This window comes from Natator depressus, chromosome 3 (assembly GCF_965152275.1).
Source record: "Natator depressus isolate rNatDep1 chromosome 3, rNatDep2.hap1, whole genome shotgun sequence".
Lineage (NCBI taxonomy): Eukaryota > Metazoa > Chordata > Testudines > Cheloniidae > Natator > Natator depressus.
Genome location: NC_134236.1, coordinates 1,698,292 through 1,719,286, shown reverse-complemented (window position 1 = coordinate 1,719,286; position 20,995 = coordinate 1,698,292). Strand labels below are relative to the sequence as shown.

General features: G+C 58.9%; 1 protein-coding gene across 2 annotated transcripts in view; it reads left to right on the top strand.

The window, feature by feature from the left end:
- Window positions 1–20,995, top strand: part of DPYSL5 (dihydropyrimidinase like 5) — a 102,500-nt gene that overhangs the window by 32,554 nt on the left and 48,951 nt on the right. The window lies entirely within an intron of this gene.

The window sequence follows — 20,995 nt, the reverse complement described above, 5'->3', positions numbered from 1 at the left end:
GATCCCAGCAGTGGTCGCACCAGTGCCAAATAGAGGTAAAATAACCTCACTGTCCCTACTTCCCCAGGTCGCCTATGTACTTTTGGCCACAGCGTCTTGCTGAGAGCTCGGGTTCAGCTGATTCTCTGCCCCAACCCCCAGCCTCTCGGAGTTGCTGCCGGTCAGATGGAGGCTCCTTAGACTAGCTGGGAGGAGGGAGGGCTCAGTGAAGCAGTTAGCAAGGTGGGAGCATTGCTATGAGTAACTTCTCCTGGGGTGGGCAGAGCCCTATGGGATAGCAATTCTTACCTTGCTGGGCAGCATCCACACTTCAATGGGGTCTAAATTAGCTGTTATCACTCAAGAAAGAGATCTTGGAGTCACTGTGGATAGTTCTCTGAAAACATCCACTCAATGTGCAGTGGCAGTCAAAAAAGCGAACAGAATGCTGGGAATCATTAAGAAAAGGATAGATAATAGGACAGAAAATATCATGTTGCCTTTATATAAAGCCAGGGATGCCCACATCTTGAATTACTGTGTGCAGATGTGGTCGCCCCATCTCAAAAAAGATATATTGGAATTGGAAAAGGTTCAGAAAAGAGCAACAAAAATGATTGGGGGTCTGGAATGGCTTCCGTATGAGGAGAGATTAATAAGACTGGGACTTTTCAGCTTGGAAAAGAGATGACTAAGGGGGGATATGATTGAGGTCTATAAAGTCATGACTGGTGTGGAGAAAGTAGATAAGGAAGTGTTGTTTACTACTTCTCATAACCCAAGAACAAGGGGTCACCCAATGAAATTACTAGGCAGCTGGTTGAAAACAAACAGAAGGCAGTATTTCTTCACACAACGCACAGTCAACCCGTGGAACTCCTTGCCAGGGGATGTTGTGAAGGCCAGGACCATAACTTGGTTCAAAAAAGAACTGGATAAGTTCATGGAGGATAGGTCCATCAATGGCTGTTAGCCAGGATGGGCAGGGGTGGTATCCCTAGCCTCTGTTTGCCAGAAGCTGGGAACGAGCTTCTGGATCACTTGATGGTTCCCTGTTCTGTTCATTCCCTCTGGGGCACCTGGCATTGGCCACTGTCGGAAGACAGGACACTGGGTTAGATGGACCTTTGGTCTGACCCAGTAGGGCTGTTCTTATGTTCTTACCTTGAGGTGTACCTATGTGCTCGGCATAGGGCTCTGTGCAGCTGCTCGCTCTGTCCCCATCCTGGATAATCACTAGCCCGACCCAGTTCTGTGTGTGTGATTACCCACACTCTGCAAAGAGCAGCCATAGTGCCACTGTACCTGGCTCTAAATGAAACCCTGCATCCCTGCCGGGGGAGTGTCTGGGGGCAGTGATGGGCTCCTCTGAGCCTGCGCCCTCCAGACCCATCTGTACCAGTGGGTGGAGCTTGTGCTTGCTGCGTGGAAGCCTGCAGTCTGGTTTGCTGTGCGGTCCCTTTTGGCCACACCAGGGAAGGTCCAGGCTGCTGGGCCTGAGCACTAGGCTCCCCTGCCCTGCTTTCCCGGGCCTGCCTCCTCATATGTGCTTGGGGGTGGCAGCTGCTCCTCAGCCCTGCAGGCATTTGCTCCAGTGGCCTGTTCCTACCCCCAGCCGGGAGGTGAGAGCAAGCTCGGCTCATGTGGCTTGGTGGCCAGGCTTCCTCCCTGCGTTCCGCCCCGGCAGGGGCGAGCAGGGCTGGTCTGACAGGGCCGACTGCAAAGAGCTGTCCGGGCATTGGCGCTGACTCCGTGGGTGCTCTGGGGCTGGAGCACCCACAGGGGAAAAAATGGTGGGTGCTGAGCACCCACCAGCAGCCCCCCATCAGCTCTCCCCTCCCCCTGAGTGCCTCTTGCCTGCCTGCTTGCGAGCGCCCCGATCAGCACCTCCCCCTCCCTCCCCGCAGCTCCCACCTGCCGTGACAGGGCGTGCAGGAGGTGCTGAGGTGGGAGGAGTGAGAACACGGTGGGGCCAGGAAGAGGCAGGGTGGGGGCGAGGCCTGGAGCACCCCTTGGCACATTGGAAAGTCGGCGCCTGTGTGTTCTGGGCCCAGGACCCCTGCAGTCGCACTGTGACCTCGTCAAGCACCTTGTACCAAAGCGCGACGCTGTGGGAGAATCGCGTCTCTTGCGCTGGCCCCGAGTGGACGCGCCCTGCTATGGGGACGTGCCATGCCCACTCCAGCCCCCGCTCTTCCTCGCTCTTGTGCGGGGAGGGGGAGGGAGCGTGCCCGAGTGGGTGCCTGCCCATGGCGCTGTGTTATGGCATCTGGCTTAAAGCTGCATTTGACTAGAGCATGGGAACTGGGGGCCTGCACTGCTCGGCACCATGGATCCCCCCGTCCTCAGCTCAGTGCACGGCTCAGCCCAAGGGACATGTTACGCTTTAGACTAGGGAAGGGGGCATGTCCCAAGCAGTGCACTTTCGCCTGGCATACCTGGCCCAGCCCAACTGGCCTGATCACTCCTGCCATGCAGCCCATCTCTCGGGGGGGGGACTGTTGTTCTCACCGAGTCACAGGGGCAAGGAAGGAGCAGGCTCTGAAGATGGGACTTAGCAGTTCCTGGACAGCTGGATAAGAACATATGAACAGCCAGGCTGGGTCAGACCAAAGGTCCATCTAGCCCAGTGTCCTGTCTTCCCACAGTGGCTATAAGAAGGGGCCACAGAGCTACCAACAGCCCCTGGCAGTGCTGCCAATTCCTGTGCCCGTTGTGGGCACAAGTGGCCCCTTCTCGAGCTAACGACTATAGAAACGCAGCGGTGGGTGGGGTGTCCTGGAACCAACTGTGAGGAATCCTTGGAGTCCACAGGGAGCTTCTCCGGGCTGGCCCCAGCTGCTTCCTCTGCAGGAATGTGGGCCCAGGCCCTTGGGAACCAGCATGGCAAGGGCTGCGTAAGAAGCCCAAAGCTGCCGCTCCGGGCTTCTATCTGGCCATCCCAGAGCTCCTCCTGCCCCGTGACAGCGATGGGGGCTCCTCCATCCTCTGGGACAGGCTGGCTGGTGGCCAGGAGGGACATGTGTGGTTGGCCCCTGAAATGACTGCCTGTACCGCTGGATCGGACACCCCAGAGCAGTGTATCTCTGCTGGTCTAAAACATGGTCTAAAACAGAGCTTGCAGGTGCAGAGAACAAGACCCCTCAGCTGGGTCCATTCTGGGGGGCAGTGAGCCAGACAACCACGTCTGCCCTTCACTCCATGTCCCAGCCAGCCCCAAACTGAAACTCCCTCCAGCCCCTCCTCCTCTGGGCTTTGTTCCTTTCCCGGGCCAGGAGGTCACCTGATTCCTTTGTTCTCCAACCCTTTAGCTCTCACCTTGCAGGGGGGAAGGGCCAGGCCATCAGTGGCCAGGAAACAGGGTGTCGGCCATTCTCTGTGTCCAGACTCCTGCACACACATGCCCTCTAGGGCTCTGCAATGATCATACACCCTTATCGCACCACCTAGATACTTAAGAACTGCCTAGGGGAAACTGAGGCACCCCCACACTATTCAGAGGAAACATTAAGAACAGTCCCACTTCGTCACATCTCTCCCCCCTTCGAGATCGAACTGAGCGGGGTCACTTTAGCTGGTGACCTGGGGAAGTTCGAAGCCACCAACGTTCCCATGGATGCCCCAGCATCTCTCCCATTCCTTGGTAGGAGTTACACCAGGCCCTTCCAGTGTCACGCACTCCCTTAGGTCGGGGGTGGTCGATAGCACTCGCAGGCCGCATGTGGGAAGGTTTATGTGGCCCGTGCCCTTTGGCCACCCCAAAACCCCAGGGGGTCAAACTGGGATTGGGTCTTCTCCCCAACAAGCTGGCCAAACACAGCCACTTGGTTATAGGACTGTTTAACTTTCTTAACAGCTTTCCCTCCATCTGAGACCTTCTCAAAGCTCTCCACACTGGGTCTTTCAACAGGACAGTCAGTGGATCCATTCACAACAGAAAATTTCTGGCTGTTAGGAACTGAAACTTTCTTGATTAAATCACTTTCACACCCTTCAGTGGCAGTAAACTGCTTGCAAAGACTCCATGAGGATTCCTTTCCCTAGGGCTTTTCTATGCAACAATTCACCCCTCACAGAAATTCTGCCCTTACCCTCTTCACCTAGGGCTTGCTCTAGAGGAACACTTTCCTGAGCAACAACAGACTCTTTCTGGGTCTCCCTTACATCCAGAATCACCTCTGGCCCATCCGGCGGATTCCTACACAATCCCCTTTCAGGCAAACTGACAGACTTCCTAGAGAAAAGGTCAGAAGCATTCTCCTTCCCTTTGCAACACACAAGTTCAGGAATCTTTTCCTTCTTGCCACAGATTTCCACACCCTCAGTAGATAACACAATCACATCACCTTCCTGCTCTCCTTGTGCCGTGGCTAGGATCTCACCCTGATTAGACAGAGTTGCGACACCCTTTCCCAGCCACACACTAGCAACAGGCAAAATACAAGCACCAGAATTGTCTGGTCTCTGGGATTTTACATAGACCCTAACTGGATGCAACCTAGTTACAGGGCCATTCTCCCGAGCAGACACAAACTTAGGACCCTTCCCTTCCTGGGCTTTAGCTGAATCCAGAACCAACTCTGAGACAACGGCACGACCCTCAACCGTCACAGGCTGAAAGGCCCCTTCTGTCTGCTCCACAGACAAAGAAACACCAGACACACTTTCTCCTTTCCCAGACACCCAGCTTGGGATCTCATTCCCCTTGTCCCAGCACACAAGGCTGGTCACAGACAACTGCTTGGAGATCAGGGTAGCTCTCTCCACAGGCAAGTCAATACCCCTGACAGACACAGGCACATTTCCTTCCCTGTCACAATTCTCCACCCAGCTAACAGGTAAGGTCCAGAGACACTCATCTTCCACTCTCCTCGCCTTCCCACGATGCTGACTAGACACAGCCATCTGCTCACAAGGCTGCCTAGGCTCATCCCCCCACTCAGCTGGGGTCTTATCTTCCCCCTTGCTCAGCACTGCCCTTGCTGTCCCAGTGGGGGTAGGCAGCGAGCTCGCTGCTTTCCTCACAGCATCAGAGCCAGCGTGAGCCCCTTCTCCAGTGTGCAAGGGGGCAGGGAGCATCTCTCTGTCCCACCCAGCCCCAGGGGTCTGGTTACAGGCAGGCAGGTAGCCTGAGCCTAGCCGCTCCTCCCCCATGCCAGCCAGGTCATCTGCATTTTTACTGACCATTCCCCTCTCCACCGATTGGTTCCCTGGATTCAAATTCAAACCCTTGGCCATTACAGGAGCAGGGCCTGGATCCTGTCCCAAAGAGACACAGTCACCCCACAACAGGGTCTCACAGCCGATATCCCGGAGAACCCCAACAACCAGCCAGCCTGACCCCTCCTGGGTCTGCACAGGGATCTGGGCCATAGGCAGGGCGAGGGGCTTCGTCCCTGTAACCCTCATCCAGCTCACACAGCCCCTCAGCCTCCGGGGCTGCACCACCCAGGGCCTGACAACAGTTCTCTCTGTCCCTGGATCTTGCCACCCCAGGAATGTCTCCCCATTGACCATCACCTTCTGCTCCCACTGGAGGTCCGAGGGGCCTGGCCCAAGGAAACTCCACACAGACATATAGGTTGGGACCAGGAGTGGGAGCCTGTCCACCTCCCCACCCATCTGGATGACGGAGTCTACGGCCTTGGGACCCAGCAAAGGAGCTAGACACCGGGGCTTTTCCGCAGGGTCTCCCTGGTTCAAATCTCCAGCCTGCTCAAAGGCAGTGAGGTGGGCATCCACATCCCCCCCCCCTTAACCAGGGGCAGCAATTTAGTCTCAAGGTTCCCTGCGGAACTGGCATCCCGGGGTCTATCCCCACTCACCCCGGGGAGGTCCCCTAGGCCTCTCCGCTCCCCCACCGCCAGTTCATGCTGATGCTGCTTCTGCAGCTCTTTCTCGGGCTCTCGCTGGCTCTCACAGTCCTCTTGCTCTCTCGGACTCAGCTCCAATCCCGTCCGTCTCCGATCCCCCGATGGGGAACCCGATCGTGAAGACCCCCGTCTGGTCGGGGACAGGAGTCTTGGCGATGCCTGGCTCCCACTCCAGCTGCTCCCAGATCCTGCTATAGCCCCAGTTGGGGTCAGGAATCTGTCCCTCAGAGCGGTCATCCTCCTCCAGCTGCACGATGAACTGTGCCTTGGTGAACTTTCCAATGCTCAACCCTCTCTTTCTGCACAGGGTAAAAATGTCCTTCTTAAGGAGATGGTGACAGGCCATCACTCTGCTCTTCCCAAGTTGTTGTGGACTCACAGGCCTGTGTGCTCTCAGCTCCCCACGGTTTCCAGGGAGAAGCCCTAGTGTGCCAGCCCTTCTCGAGGTCACCACCTCTTTGCCAGGGTCGAGCTGCAGACTCCTCCGCCCCTGGGACCGCTCGCTGCAATCCCCCGGGGGACCCTGTTACTGCAAAAGTCCTTCTCTCTGGTCACGCACTTCCAGGAGTTAACCGCCCCCTGAAACAGTCTCTCTCTGAGCCTTCAGCACGCCTGGTCCCCGTCAATCCCCCTTCGTTTTACTGCTCCCCCGTCACTTACTGCAGGAAGCGCCGTCCATGGGGTGCAGTACATCCCACCTCTGCCACCAGTTGTCACGGAGTCCCTGGGTGATGCTCTGGAACTGCTCCCCATGAAGCCAGTCAGGACTCTGGGGCAGTCGCCTTTCCGTGAGCAGCCTGTCTGCAGGACACACAGCTCACACAGCTTCCACCTTCCTGGGTCTGACCTCGGAGCATTCAGCATCCTCTGCCCCTCCGTGCGCTTCCCCCAGCGAGTCCGCTCAGGCGGGGCTCCTGGGGAAGCCAGAGGGTCCTGCCCCCCAACTTCGCAGACAGACGTGACTCTCAGCCAGCCAGTAAAACAGAAGGTTTATTAGATGACAGGAACATGGTCTAAAACAGAGCTTGCAGGTGCAGAGAACAAGACCCCTCAGCTGGGTCCATTCTGGGGGGCAGTGAGCCAGACAACCACGTCTGCCCTTCACTCCATGTCCCAGCCAGCCCCAAACTGAAACTCCCTCCAGCCCCTCCTCCTCTGGGCTTTGTTCCTTTCCCGGGCCAGGAGGTCACCTGATTCCTTTGTTCTCCAACCCTTTAGCTCTCACCTTGCAGGGGGGAAGGGCCAGGCCATCAGTGGCCAGGAAACAGGGTGTCGGCCATTCTCTGTGTCCAGACTCCTGCACACACATGCCCTCTAGGGCTCTGCAATGATCATACACCCTTATCGCACCACCTAGATACTTAAGAACTGCCTAGGGGAAACTGAGGCACCCCCACACTATTCAGAGGAAACATTAAGAACAGTCCCACTTCGTCACACAGCCTCAGTGAGCTTCCTCCATTCCAGTATGTAATGGCCTGGGTGAGCCCGGCAGTGCCCCTGAGCTGGAAATCTGCCACAGGCAGCCTGGCGCGTAGCAGCCAGACCGGAGGGAGTGGAGTTTCCCGAGTGGAACTGCAGAGCAGTGCTGGGCTTCTCTGCTGCATGACCCCGCCTGTGAGGCTCTTTGCCGTGTCTGATTCTCTGGCGCTGTGGTGGTGAGGGCCCCCTGGTAGGGGAGATGGCTGCGCCCAGTGCTGTCTGTGTTGGTCCAGGCGCGGTATTCCCATTGGGATCTGCCGTCCCTGGGGCTCATGGTTCCCTTCTGGTGGCTAACTGGCTGAATTCCTTTAATGGAAGCTTGCCGCCTGCCTCCGCCGTGTGTGCAGTCTGTAACTCGCGCCCTCCACCACCAGTGCTCCGAGGGCGCCTCCTGTGGGCGGGAGCTGAAGGTGGAATGGGGGGGTGTCCTTGCGTCATGGACCATCTGGGCAGGGCCTGGCTGCCTGACTCGTCAGGGCAGCAGCGCTGGCTCCTTGGCCTGGTGTAACTGAAATGCCCAGTTAGTTCTGCAGAGACAGGAAGCTGTTCTCAGCGGATTAGCCTCTCCCGTAGCGGGACCTAGAAATCCTCCTTTTGCTGGCTGTGCATGGACTCGGCTCGGAGGGCAGGAGGACAGCCATGGTGCCGGGGCCACTCCCTGTGTGGGCTTCGTGGGCCTGCCACTGGACATCTCCCCCCAGTACCCCCCAGCCCCGCTCCCCTGTGGGAAGGCAGTGCCCCGAGCAGCCTGTGGTGGGAAGGGCAGGTCTGGATGTGCCCTGGGAATGGCAGCTGTGCTGCTTCCAGGCTCCCTGCCTGCTGGCCTCCAGGGGGTTGGCTCCAAGCCGGTGACTAGGACTCACTGGAAGGGTCCTGCCACTGTTGGACGCTGGCCTGCCGCCTCGCAGGGACACTGTGGGCAGACCGTGCAGTATCAGAACCCAGCGCGCTCCGGGGAGGCCATCACGCTGGCCCTGCCCCTCCCTCTGCTGTGCCGCCTGCCTGTTCTCCTGGCTGGCATGGCGAGCTGGGAGTTCTGCCTTGTCTGGCAGCCACTGGGCCCATGGGAGCTCAGCAGCAGCAGTAGGAGAGACGTGCCTGACGTCTCTGCAGCCGGGCAGCGGGGCTGGAGGGGCAGTGTGTCTGCAGAGTCAGGCTGTCTCTGGGCTGGGGTCCCAGCTGCTCCCCAGCAGGTCCAGCCGGGAGGGCTCCAGTTCTGCGGCTCACCCTACAGGTTCATAACAGCTCAGCACTGCGAACGGAAGAGGTCTGCGTGGCTCCCTGGAGCCCTCCAGCTGCCTGGCTAGTCTCTCTCCCCGCAGCTGAAGGGTGCCGGCTGCTCTCCTGTTGCAGGGCAGCTGATTTATTTGACATGCACAGCTGTCTTGCTGCCGTCGCGCTGCAATAGCCTTGGCTTGGCTCTGGCTGCGGCTGGAATTGGAAAATTGGTGGGCACTGGGAAGGAGCTCGGTTGCCGGGCTCTGCCTGCCCAGCCCTGTGCACGCTGGTGGGGAGCACGAAGGTAGAGCTGCCTCCCCAGCCTGCTGTACTGCTCCGGCCCAAGGCCTCCCTCGCAGCCAGGACCACAGCCCCGGAGTGGGGGGAGCTGGAGTTCACCCCTCGATTTTTGGGCATTTCCAGCATACTAGGCAGGGGAAACTGCTCTCTGGTTTGTAGGATGTCTCCATCCAGGCACCTTGGGGACCTCTGCAAGTAGTAACAGTGCCACAGTCTCACCAGCCTTGCCTCCTCCCTCGGAGGTAGCTAAAGAATATTACCCCCCTACGATGCAGCCACCTCTGGGGATGTGTAACAGCCACACCCCACAAGCACCAAGAAGGGGAAGTGAAGACTCTCCTATCCCAGTGGGGTCAAATGCCCAGCCACGGGCCCAGTCTGGCCTAGCTAAGGTACGCCCCTCCCTCTCCCTGTCTGTTAGATTACGTGTTACCTGCACCCACCCCACAGCAGAATTCAGGCTTTAATTCCAGAGCTGTGGGCTGCGAAGGAGCCTGGGCCCGTTGTAGTAAGAGGAGGCCCTGAAACATAAACTCTTGTATCAGAGGCCCAGTCTGAGGCCTGAAGCCTGAACCAAAGTACTTCCAGGCAGTGTTCAGCAAAGCTGGGCTGTGAGCCAGAGGCAGGTCCCACTCACAGAACTTGGCAAGAAAAGGTTATTAGAAGCACGTGCGCACGCACATAAGGGCTAATGAGAGGAACTTGCGCCACGACGGCATCCGAACAGAGACATAACGAGGAACTGGCAAAAGGACAACGTGATGGAGAGATTCGTTTGAACTATGATGAGTAATCTGTCCTGCAACGGTATAAAAGTAGGTCCGGGGGCGCACATCTTTGTCCAGCCTAGGGGGCAGTGGAGAGTCCCGCCCCTGACTGAGCTGTGTCCATTGCCAGGGAGCACAAATTCGTAGTATGTCCGGTAGAGTCTATAGGGAACTATCACTGTGCTTTGTTTGACAATAAACCTGGCTCGGGTTCCTTCGTACCTTACTAAAGTCTGTGGTTTTTGGGGGTTCTCTCTGGGTCTGCTGTGTCAGCGATCTGCGCAGAGCCGGGGCAGCACACACAGAAAACACGCACACAGCCGACTGTTATCATCATCGAACAAAAGCAAAGCACCACACCGGTAGCTACCCACGCCACCAGCTGGGATGGTTAATGACGTGTAAAATCTGCCTGGAGCCTGCGGCAGCCCCATGTGAACTGCCCCCTTCATCTCAAGGAGGCACTGACTCTAAAGCCTCAGCATGGTACTTCTGGGCAGCACTTGTCAGGTCCGTAAGCACCCAGTTGTGCTGGCTCGCCTGGTGACTGCGTGTGCGAAGGGCAGGAGCGGGCCTGGCCCCAGCTCTTCTCTCCACGCAGGGCTGCTGAATGGGGCAGGAACTCTGCTCCGCGAGCTGCCTGTCCTCGCCAGTGCTCTCCGCCCTCGGCCGCGGAGCCATCTCTGCCTGGCTGGGGCTACGGTGGCTCCTGGCGAGGAGGGTTGGGCTCAGCAGGGCTCCATGCAGGCTCCTCCAGCTGGGGCTGCCTGGTGGGTCTCCCTCAGGGAGCAGCAGTGGGTGCAGGAAGGGGTGGGGAGCTGTTGAGGTGGGAGGCGGTGGGGCTGGTGCGGTGTCTGCCCTCTTTGCAGAGCTGGTGCTGGGGGGGAGGAGGTGGGGCTCTGCCGGGCCTGGGGCCAGAGCTGCTAGCCCCTTGTTCGCTCGGCTAGTGCCAGCGTGCACTTGGTGTCCCCGGAAGGGGCGGGGCAGGAGCTGGCGCAGCCTGGTTAGCCGGGCAGCATCTGCCACCTCCTGCCCCGCTCGGCTCTGAGGCCCTTCCCGAGAGCATCCTGTTGTCCCAGACCCGGCTCCAGGCAGCCGGTGCTGGGGGGCGCAGAGCCCAGTGCCCAAGTGCCAGCACCCCCCTGTGATGGACCTGCTGCTGCCCGCTCAACCTGTGCCCAGGAACTAAGCGCCTCTGCAGCAAAGCAAGGGCTGCAGCCGCGGGGGGCTGGGCACAGGGAGCCCCTGGTGGTTCTGCTGCCCAGGGAGCTGCAGACGCAGCCTGGAGCACAACACCCCCCCCCCCCCAGGAGGGGGAGGCCTCAGTGTGCCCTCGGTTCCCCTTCTTCTGCTCTTGCTTGCACTGGCTGCTCCCGTCTGCCTGCAGTGGGCGGCTGGCTCCTGCCTCCCAGCTTCATTCAGCTGGCAGCTCGGAGCTCAGCAGATCCGACCCTGGGGGCGCTGCCCTGTTTGTGACCCGGGCTCTGGTTCCATGGAGGGGGCTGGGGCTGGCCTTACTGTGCAGCCTGCCTGGGCCGCAGGGACCTGGTGGCTGGTGCGTAATGGGAAGGGAGGGGCTGCAGCCCGAGTCACTCTCACACCCTGCCCTCTGCTGATGCCCCCTGGCTAGTCTAGCCCTCGGCTGGCCCTGCACCTCTGCTCACAGCCTGGTGTCCCTTGCACCCCAGCTCTGCTGCTGCCCCTTGAGCTGGGGGGCAGTGCCAGTGAAAGCGTGGGCTGCTGACGAGTGGGGTAACTGCTCGCTCGCCCAGGCCCTGCTGCTGTTATTGCTGAACCCGGCTCCAGGGGGAAAGGCTCAGTAGGGGGTTGCCTAGCCTGGCACCCATCTAGTGTGCCCTGCGGGTGGGCAGAGGTGGGGGCCAGAGGCCCTGCCCCTCCCTGCACTGGGGCTGCTGCACCCGCCATTTGTGCAGAGCAAAGCTCCCTCTTTGTCCGGCTGCTGGGTGGTGTGTGTCATGCCTGCAGCGTTACTGGCGCCGACCCACGGCTGGCTTGGCTCTGTTCCTCCTCGGCTGGTCCTGCCGCCCATCTCCCCGTGGGGCGCTCTCCCGGCTTGCTGGGCAGCTGAATGCAGGCAGCTGCCTCGAGCCCTTGGAGGCTGGAGCAACAAAGAGCTCTCAGGCTCTCCTGGGGCGGCTGCCACCCGGCTACACACACCTCCCTGCCCCTGCCCCGGCTCCGGCGGGGAGCTCAGGCCTGGAGCGCCGGGGTGCGTCCTCTCCTGCTGTGTGAGCAGAGCGGGGACAGGGGCTGGCTCGGTACTGCTGCTGGGCGGGGCAGGATGGAGGATTCAGGCACCTTGGACCCCTTCTCAGGGTTTGCGCCCATCCCCTGCACCCGCTGCGCCTGCTGCCCTTTGTGCTGGCCAGGCTGCTGCTGGGGGAGGGACCCAGAGAAGGGGTCCCCTCGGATCAGCTGGGGCCTTGGCCTGCTGCCGTCTGTCTCCACCAGCCCCTTGGAGGAGCCCAGCCTGTTGCCATAGTAACCGTGCATCTGGGGCCCGGCTGCTTTGTGCTCAACACAATGAGTGTAAGTCGCAGGCTCCGCGCTGCAGATCCTCAGCGAGGGGGGCGGGAACCTGCCCAGCGGCTGGCCTGGGCTGTGTCTGCCCCAGAGCAGGGAGCCTGCCCTCTGCCGGGTGCTACCACACGTAGCCATTAGCCCCTGTGCAGCTGCTCACTGGGATCTCCCAGCTCAGCCCGCGGCCCCTTTCCCCAGGCCCCAGCCCTGCGGCTTGTGCTCTGCTCAGGCAGGGGGGCGCGTCCAGGCTCATGGTAACGTGGCTTTCAGGTGCAGGCAATTCATGCAGGGCTGGTGGGAGTGCTGCCAAGACGCCTGCAGCCCCAGCTGTAATGACCTGCGCCTGGCTCAGTGGCCTGTCCTAAAGGGGCCTGTGCGCAGGGCCTGCCTTTGCCTGCAGCCCTAATGCAGGTCCAGGCCTGCCCCCCATGCTGTGCTGCTGTCTCTCAAGCCTGATCCATAACCCCCTGTTCTTCCAGCCCTGCCAGTGCCCCTCTGCCCTGAGCAGCACCCCCTGCGGTTGCAGAGCTGAGGCAGCCGGGGGCTAGCTGGGCAGGGGCGGGGGCAGCAGGCCCCACCCCCTAGAGCAAGGGTGCGCAAACTATGGGCCGCATCTAGCCTGCCAGCCATTTTAATCTGGCCCCCAAGCTCCTGCTGGGGAGTAGGGTCTGGGGATTGCTTTGCTCCAGCCAGGGAGAAGGATTGGGGGCTGTTCCACGTGGCTCCCCGAAGCAGCGGCATGTCCCCCCCCTGCTCCTACACATAGGGGCAGCCTGGGGCCTCCGCTCCACAAGCTGCCCCCTGCCCCAAGCGCTGCCCCCACAGATCCCATTGGCCAGGAACTGCAGCCAATGGGAGCTGCAGGGGTGGCAGATGGGGCAGCACGTAGCAGAGCCCCCTGCTTGCCCCTATGCATAGGAGCCGGAGAAGGGACAAGCTGCTGCTTATGGGAGCTGCTTGAGGTAAGCGCCGTCCAGAGCCTGCACCCCTGAGCCACCTGCCCATGCCCCTGCCCCAGCCCTGCTCCCCCTCTGCCCTCTAAACCTCTCACTCCCAGCCTGGAGCACCCTCCTGCACCCCAAACCTCTCATCCCCAGCCGGAGCCCTCACCCCCCTTCCTGCCCTAGCCCGGAGCCCCCTCCCGCACCCTGAGCTCTTTGTTTGTGGCCCCACCCCAGAGTCCGCACCCCAACCCCAATTTCATGAGCGTTCATGGCCCGCCGTGCAATTTCCATACCCAGATGTGGCCCTTGGGTCAAAAAGTTTGCCCAGCCCTGCCCTAGTGCCTGTGAGGGGTGGGGGACGTCGGGTTCATCCTCGGTAGCACTTCTGACGTGGCTCAGGTGCAGAGAACCTGTCCCCCACCCCCAATGGGTGGGCAGAGCCGAGCTCCCCTTAGCCTGGGACCAGCCCCCGCCGGGGCCGTGCTGAGCTAAAATAAGCACACTGAGCTGTTATTACGCAGGCAGGGCTCGTCCCTCCTCGCGCTGGGCCGGCTCCATGGGATGAGAAGGAGCAGACCCAAATTAGTCCAGATTAAAGACTTAGCAGGCATGGCTGCAGCAGGAGAGCTGTGGCTGCCAGCACCTCGGCCTGCAGGAGCTGGAGGAGACGCTGAGTGGGGTTTAAATCCAGCACTCCCCCCATGCCCTGGAGAATGGCCTTCCTGCCAGCTGCTGCCAAATCCGGGGGGCTGGTCCCTGCCAATGAGGACCCCGCCGCTCCCTGGCTGTGTGGCCGAGGTCCCGTCCCTTACACACACACACACACACACACACGGGGGGTGTGTGTGTGTGTAAGTGTGTTTAAATCCAGATCAGTAACAGACTAGCCAGGGAAACCTGTGAACGGCTTTGCCTGCTCCTGCCATCTGCCCCTTCCCCTGTGTGGGGCTGTGTGCCCAGCTCCGGTGCTCTCACTCCCTGGGGGCTGGAGCCCCTCTCCTGGCCTGCCGCAGGGCCACTGGCAGGGGTCATTTCCCACACAGGCTGGTGGAGGTGCTAGCTCTGATTGCAGCGTGGCTGTGGCAATCCAGCCTGGCCCCCAGGTTCCTACTGAGGCGGCTAGACCAAGCTGCTGCCCAGGACCGCGTGCCACCCTGCAGCACGGTGGGCCGGTTTCTCCCGACCTGTGCGGGCAGCGCCTGGCCCAGCGTGGTTGGGGCGCTCGGTGCTGGGCTTTACTCGCGGGGAGCCTGGCTCTGGGAGAACGGCCAGGGGAGCTCTCCGCCCCTTGTGGTGCTGAAATGGAGCAGGGCTCCCAGCTGCAGCGCAGGCCGAGTTCCCAGCGGGGGCCAAGGCTCGGCCAGGGGCGGTGGCTGTCAGGGCCCCCCGCTTTCTGTTCCCCTGCGCCCCACACTTCCAGCCCAGCTTCTCCTGCCTGGAATCCTAGCGATGCCACAGGCTGTTGCTAAGGGACGGGTGACGTCATCTGTGGGCTAATGGGAGGAGGCGACTAGGCTGGGGGGAGGCAGCTCGCTCAGGACTAGCCGCTGTGGCGGGAGCACTGAAGGCAGCCAGGTGCCAAAGCCTCAGCTGCTGGAATCGGGGTAGCTCCAGTGAGGTCAGCAGAGCGATGCTGATTTCCACCAGCTGCGCTCTGGCCCTGGGGCTTGTCCTCCCAGGAAGCAGGCTGGTCCCTGTGACTTGAGCTGTCAGCGCATCACCTAGCGCCAGCTGCAGGAGCGCGGGACTCCGTTAATAGAGGGCGGGCAGGCCCCAGGGAAGGAGAGTTGGAACTGGGGTAGGAGGGCATGCGCTGGTGCAGGACTGCCAGGCCCAGTTCAACGGCCCGAGCAGGGAGCAGTCCTGGGGGGCAGGACAAGGTGGCGCTGGCCTGAGCTCTTCGAGGTTCCTGTGCTACAATGAAATGCAGCCGCTGGAGAGCTGGAGCCCAGCAGCGGTGCCCAGCGCACAGCACCATAGCTCGCTGGCTTACGGGAAGTGGGAGGACGGCAGATTCTGTTGGCCCTGTCGAGGGGCACAGGAAGGCGGGGGAGCTGCGTGGGTGGAACGTGCCTGGGGCACAGGGCGGCACAGCCTGCCGGGGGTGAGCGACAACCCAGGAGCGGGCAGGCCTTAGCTCATGTCTCATGAGAGAGATGGCCCTTTCCACACGCACAGCAGTCCCAGCCCCCTGGGCAGACCTTGCGGATGAGGGATTGCAGCTCAGACCCGCTGGCTGTTCTGCCTGCCCCCACCCCTGCTGTCCCTCGGCTGGGTGGGGCCCTGGGTTGATCTCGTCCTGCTGCCTCCCTGAGACCCGCCAGTGCCAGCCAAGCAGCTCAGGATCAGCCGAGGAGCTTTGGGGATTAGTGCAGGGCTGGGCAAGGACACGGCCAGGCCTTTGGGAGCTGAGCTGTGGGTGAGGAGTGGGTGGAGCCACCCCCATGGGCTGGGCAGGATTCTCCCCCTGGCCCTATCACATGTGCACACAAAGCCTCCTGCTGTGCCCACAGGACAGGCCCCAGACAGTCCCCCCCATGTGCTGTTCCCCTGAGCACCAGGGTGATAGCCTGACGCCCATTAGCCCAACAGGTACCAGGGCTAATGGCTATCAGTTGCCAGGGCACTGGACTAACGGGCCTCGGGCTAGTGGACACTTGAGCAAACAGGCACCAGGGCACTGGGTGCCAGGGATGGGGGTTAACAGATGCCAAGGTGCTGGGCTAATAGAGAACAGGGAAATGGGCTAATGGGCATTGGGCTAATAGGTGCCAGGCTAACCAGCGCCAGCGCTAACAGGCACCAGGGCATCAGGCTAATGGGCGCCACAGCTAATGGGCATCGGGCTAATGGGCACCTGCTATTCCAGTCCTGGGTCCCCTCCCAGCTCTGCCAGGGCCTCTCAGTTCAGATGTGGGTCCTTACTTTGGTTCTAGCCCTGCCTCCCTGGGCATTTCCCATGGGGTGGGGGCCTCAGGAAGGGATAGGGCCTGGGTAGTAGCGCAGGCTTCTGCGCTGCCCCTCATTTCCCCAGTCCCTCTGCTAAGCCCCGGGGCAGGGTGGGCCTTCCAGGCACGCCCATCAGGAGCTCGCTGCCTGCCCTGCCAGGTCGGTTTGGCGCTCAGCTCACCTGCCTGCTACAGCTGAGGACAGGCACAGCCCTGCTGGGCTTGGGGAAGGCTGGGGGGCCCGTAGTCCCTGTTCCTGGCCCCTGGGGCTGTCCGTGCATGCTCAGCTGGTGTCTGTTCAGCCTGGCGTCTGTCCAGCCTGGCTCGGTGGGGTGGTGCTGCTAGTCCGCGGGGGGAGGAGCTCCATGTCCAGCAGTGTGGGGCTGGGGCTGGGAGGAGCAGACACGAGGGGTCTCTGATGTCACTGGGGGAGACTGGGGGGCTGTCGGAACAGCTCAGCTGTGGCTGCAGGGGGCTCCTGGGCACGTGTTGGCTCAGACAGAAGCCGAGGGAGAGGGAATGGTGCTGGGGGGCAGGGGGTGATGCACAAGGAGGGACGGTGGGAGGTGAGGTGACCCAGGGGGTCTAGCACTAGCTGGCAGGCAGGCCCACACAGGGGCCTGCCCTGGCATGAGTTTGCAGGGCAGTGAGCAGAATAAATTGCCGGGGGCCGTCTCGGGGGGAGATGGGCAGGGAGCAGCCAGGCCCCTGGTGCTCCCCCCACCCCCTGCAACGTGAGGGGCCGTAGTTCAGGCACAGGCTGGCAGCAGGGTGTGGCTGAGGGGAGCGCACATGGCATGGACGGCTCTGCCCAGCCCCCATCGGGGAGGCAGGGTGCAGCCCCTTGGCTCTCTGAGCAGATGGTGTGTCTGTGTGTCCTTCGGTCCTTGGGGTGGGAACTGGGCAGCGCTTTGGGCCCATTCCAGTGTTGTTCCCGGTCCGTGCCCTGCCTGGTGCCTGGTTGCTGCTCTGGCAACCATGCAGGGCCCGAGGTTCCCTGGTGCTGCCCAGCTCCCTCCCCGTGTGGCAGGTGGGACCCAGGAAGGTGGCTGAGCTGTTCCCAGGGTCCCCTCTGGTGGGCATAACTCTGAATATGAATATGAGCCCCAGGAGGATACAGAATGGGTTGAAGAGGATTACAAGGGCGAATAGGAATGGAAAGAACTTGCAGCCAGAGGGAATGGGGATAGACCGGAGAATCGCACCGTCACCAGGAAAAGGCAGGTCTACGTGATCGGGGACTCCTTACTGAGAAGAATAGACAGGCCTGTAACCAGAGCTGATCCAGAGAATAGAAGGGTGTGCTGTCTTCCAGGTGCTAAGATACGGGAAGTGGACCTGAGGTTGAAAAGGATCCTAAAGGGAGCGGGAAAGAATCCACTGATTGTCCTTCATGTGGGAACAAATAATACCAGTAGATTCTCACTGGAACGTATCAAGGGAGACTATGCCAGGCTGGGGAAGACGCTTAAGGAAATCAAGGCTCAGGTGATCTTCAGTGGAATTCTGCCTGTTCCTAGAGAAGGGCAACAAAGGTGTGACAAGATTATGACTATCAACAGATGGCTCAGGCAGTGGTGCTAGAAGGAGGGCTTTGGCATGTATGGCCACTGGGAGGCATTCATGGACAGAGGACAGTTCTCTCAGGATGGACTTCATCTGAGTAGGGAAGGAAATAGACTTCTAGGATGGAGGCTGGCACAACTGATTAAAAGAGCTTTAAACTAGGAATCTGGGGGAGATGGTTGGGAGATGTCCAGGTAATCTCCACGCCGGATTTTAGCATTGAGAGGTGTCACGGAGTGCCCGGGCGATGCTCTGGAACTGCTCCCTATGAAGCCAGTCAGGACTCTGGGGCAGTCGCCTTCCGGTGAGCAGCCTGTCCGCAGGGCAAACAGCTCACACGGCTTCCACCTTCCTGGGTCTGACCTCAGAGCATTCAGCATCCTCTGCCCCTCCGTGTGCTTCCCACAGCGAGACCGCTCAGGCGGGGCTCCTGGGGAAGCCAGAGGGTCCTGCCCCCCAACTCCGCAGTCAGACGGGACTCTCAGCCAGCCAGTAAAACAGAGGTTTATTAGACGACAGGAACATGGTCTAAAACAGAGCTTGCAGGTGCAGAGAACAGGACCCCTCAGCTGGGTCCATTTTGGAGGGCAGTGAGCCAGACAACCACGTCTGCACTTCACTCCATGTCCTAGCCAGCCTCCAAACTGAAACTCCCTCCAGCCCCTCCTCCTCTGGGCTTTGTTCCTTTCCCAGGCCAGGAGGTCACCTGATTCCTTTGTTCTCCAACCCTTTAGCTCTCACCTTGCAGGGGGGAAGGGTCCAGGCCCTCAGTTGCCAGGAAACAGGGTGTCGGCCATTCTCTGTGTCCAGACCCCTGCACACACCTGCCCTCTAGGGCTCTGCAGTGATCATACACCCTTACCCCACCACCTAGATACTTAAGAACTGCATAAGGGAAATTGAGGCACCCCCACAATATTCGGAGGAACCATTAAGAACAGTCCCACTTCGTCACAAGAGGAAAGAAAACGAAGTAAGAGAGGATACAGCTGTGGGTAGGAGGAAGGGCAGTGTGGATACCAGTCTAATAGGTTATACTGGCTGTAGAATGACCGTGCCTACTAGGGTACAGAATGTGAGTGAGACCAGACAGCAAAAATGAAGATGTTTGTACACCAATGCGAGGAGCCTAGGTAACAAAATGGAGGAACTAGAGCTACTGGTGCAGGAAGTGAAACCAGATATTCTAGGGATAACAGAAATGGGGTGGAATAGTCGTCATGACTGGACTATAGGCACTGAAGGGTATGTGCTGTTTAGGAAAGACCGAAATAAAGGTAAAGGTGGTGGAGTAGCACTGTATATCAAGGATGAGGTAGACTGTAAAGAAATAAGAAGCAATGGAATGGATAAGACTGAGTCCGTCTGGGCAAAATCACATTGGGGAAGAAAACTGCTAGAGCCCCCCTGCCCCCCCCCCCCGGGATAGTCCCCGGGATCTAATTTGGATATGGATAGAGCTCTCTTTAATGTTTTTAATAAAGTAAATACTAATGGAAACTGCGTGATCATGGGAGACTTTAACTTCCCAGATATAGACTGGAGGACGAGTGTTAGTAATAATAATAGGGCTCAGATTTTCCTAGATGCGATAGCTGATGGATTCCTTCACCAAGTAGTTGCTGAACTGTCACGGAGTCCCTGGGCGATGCTCTGGAACTGCTCCCCAGGAAGCCAGGCAGGACTCTGGGGAAGTCTCCTTTCTGTGAGCAGACTGTCTGCAGGACACACAGCTCACACAGCTTCCACCTTCCTGGGTCTGACCTCGGAGCATTCAGCATCCTCTGCTCCTCCATGCGCTTCCCACAGCGAGTCCGCTCAGGCGGGGCTCCTGGGGAAGCCAGAGGGTCCTGCCCCCCAACTTCGCAGTCAGACGTGACTCTCAGCCAGCCAGTAAAACAGAGGTTTATTAGACGACAGGAACATGGTCTAACACAGAGTTTGCAAGTGCAGAGAACAGGACCCCTCAGCCGGGTCCATTTTCGGGGGCAGTGAGCCAGACAACCATGTCTACCCTTCACTCCATGTCCCAGCCAGCCCCAAACTGAAACTCTCTCCAGCCCCTCCTCCTCTGGGCTTTGTCCCTTTCCCGGGCCAGGTGGTCACCTGATTCCTTTGTTCTCCAACCCTTTAGCTCTCACCTTGCAGGGGGGAAGGGCCCAGGCCATCAGTTGCCAGGAAACAGGGTGTCGGCCATTCTCTGTGTCCAGATCCCTGCACACACCTGCCCTCTAGGGCTCTGCAATGATCATACACCCTTATCCCACCACCTAGATACTTAAGAACTGCATAGGGGAAACTGAGGCACCCCCACACTATTCAGAGGAAACATTAAGAACAGTCCCACTTCGTTACATGAACCGACTAGAGGGGATGCCATTTTAGATTTGGTTTTGGTGAGTAGTGAGGACCTCATAGAAGAAATGGTTGTAGGGGTTCAAGTGATCATGAGCTAATTCAGTTCAAACTGAACGGAAGGATAAACAAAAATAAATCTGCGACTAGCGTTTTTGATTTCAAAAGGGCTGACTTTCAAAAATTAAGGAAATTAGTTAGGGAAGTGGATTGGACTGAAGAACTTATGGATCTAAAGGCAGAGGAGGCCTGGGATTACTTCAAGTCAAAGCTTCAGAAGCTATCAGAAGCCTGCATCCCAAGAAAGGGGAAAAAATTCATGGGCAGGAGTTGTAGACCAAGCTGGATGAGCAAGCATCTCAGAGAGGTGATTAAGAAAAAGCAGAAAGCCTACAAGGAGTGGAAGAAGGGAGGGATCAGCAAGGAAAGCTACCTTACTGAGGCCAGAACATGTAGGGATAAAGTGAGACAGGCTAAAAGTCAAGTAGAGTTGGACCTTGCAAAGGGAATTAAAACCAATAGTAAAAGGTTCTATAGCCATATAAATAAGAAGAAAATAAAGAAAGAAGAAGTGGGACCGCTAAACACTGAGGATGGAGTGGAGGTCAAGGATAATCTAGGCATGGCCCAATATCTAAACAAATACTTTGCCTCAGTCTTTAATAAGGCTAAAGAGGATCTTAGGGATAATGGTAGCATGACAAATGGGAATGAGGATATGGAGGTAGACATTACCATATCTGAGGTAGAAGCGAAACTCAAACAGCTTAATGGGACTAAATCGGGGGGCCCAGATAATTTTCATCCAAGAATATTAAAGGAATTGGCACATGAAATTGCAAGCCCATTAGGAAGAAGTTTTAATGAATCTGTAAACTCAGAGGTTGTACGTATGACTGGAGAATTGCTAACATAGTTCCTATTTTTAAGAAAGGGAAAAAAAAGTGATCTGGGTAATTACCGGCCTGTTAGTTTGACATCTGTAGTATGCAAGGTCTTGGAAAAAATTTTGAAGGAGAAAG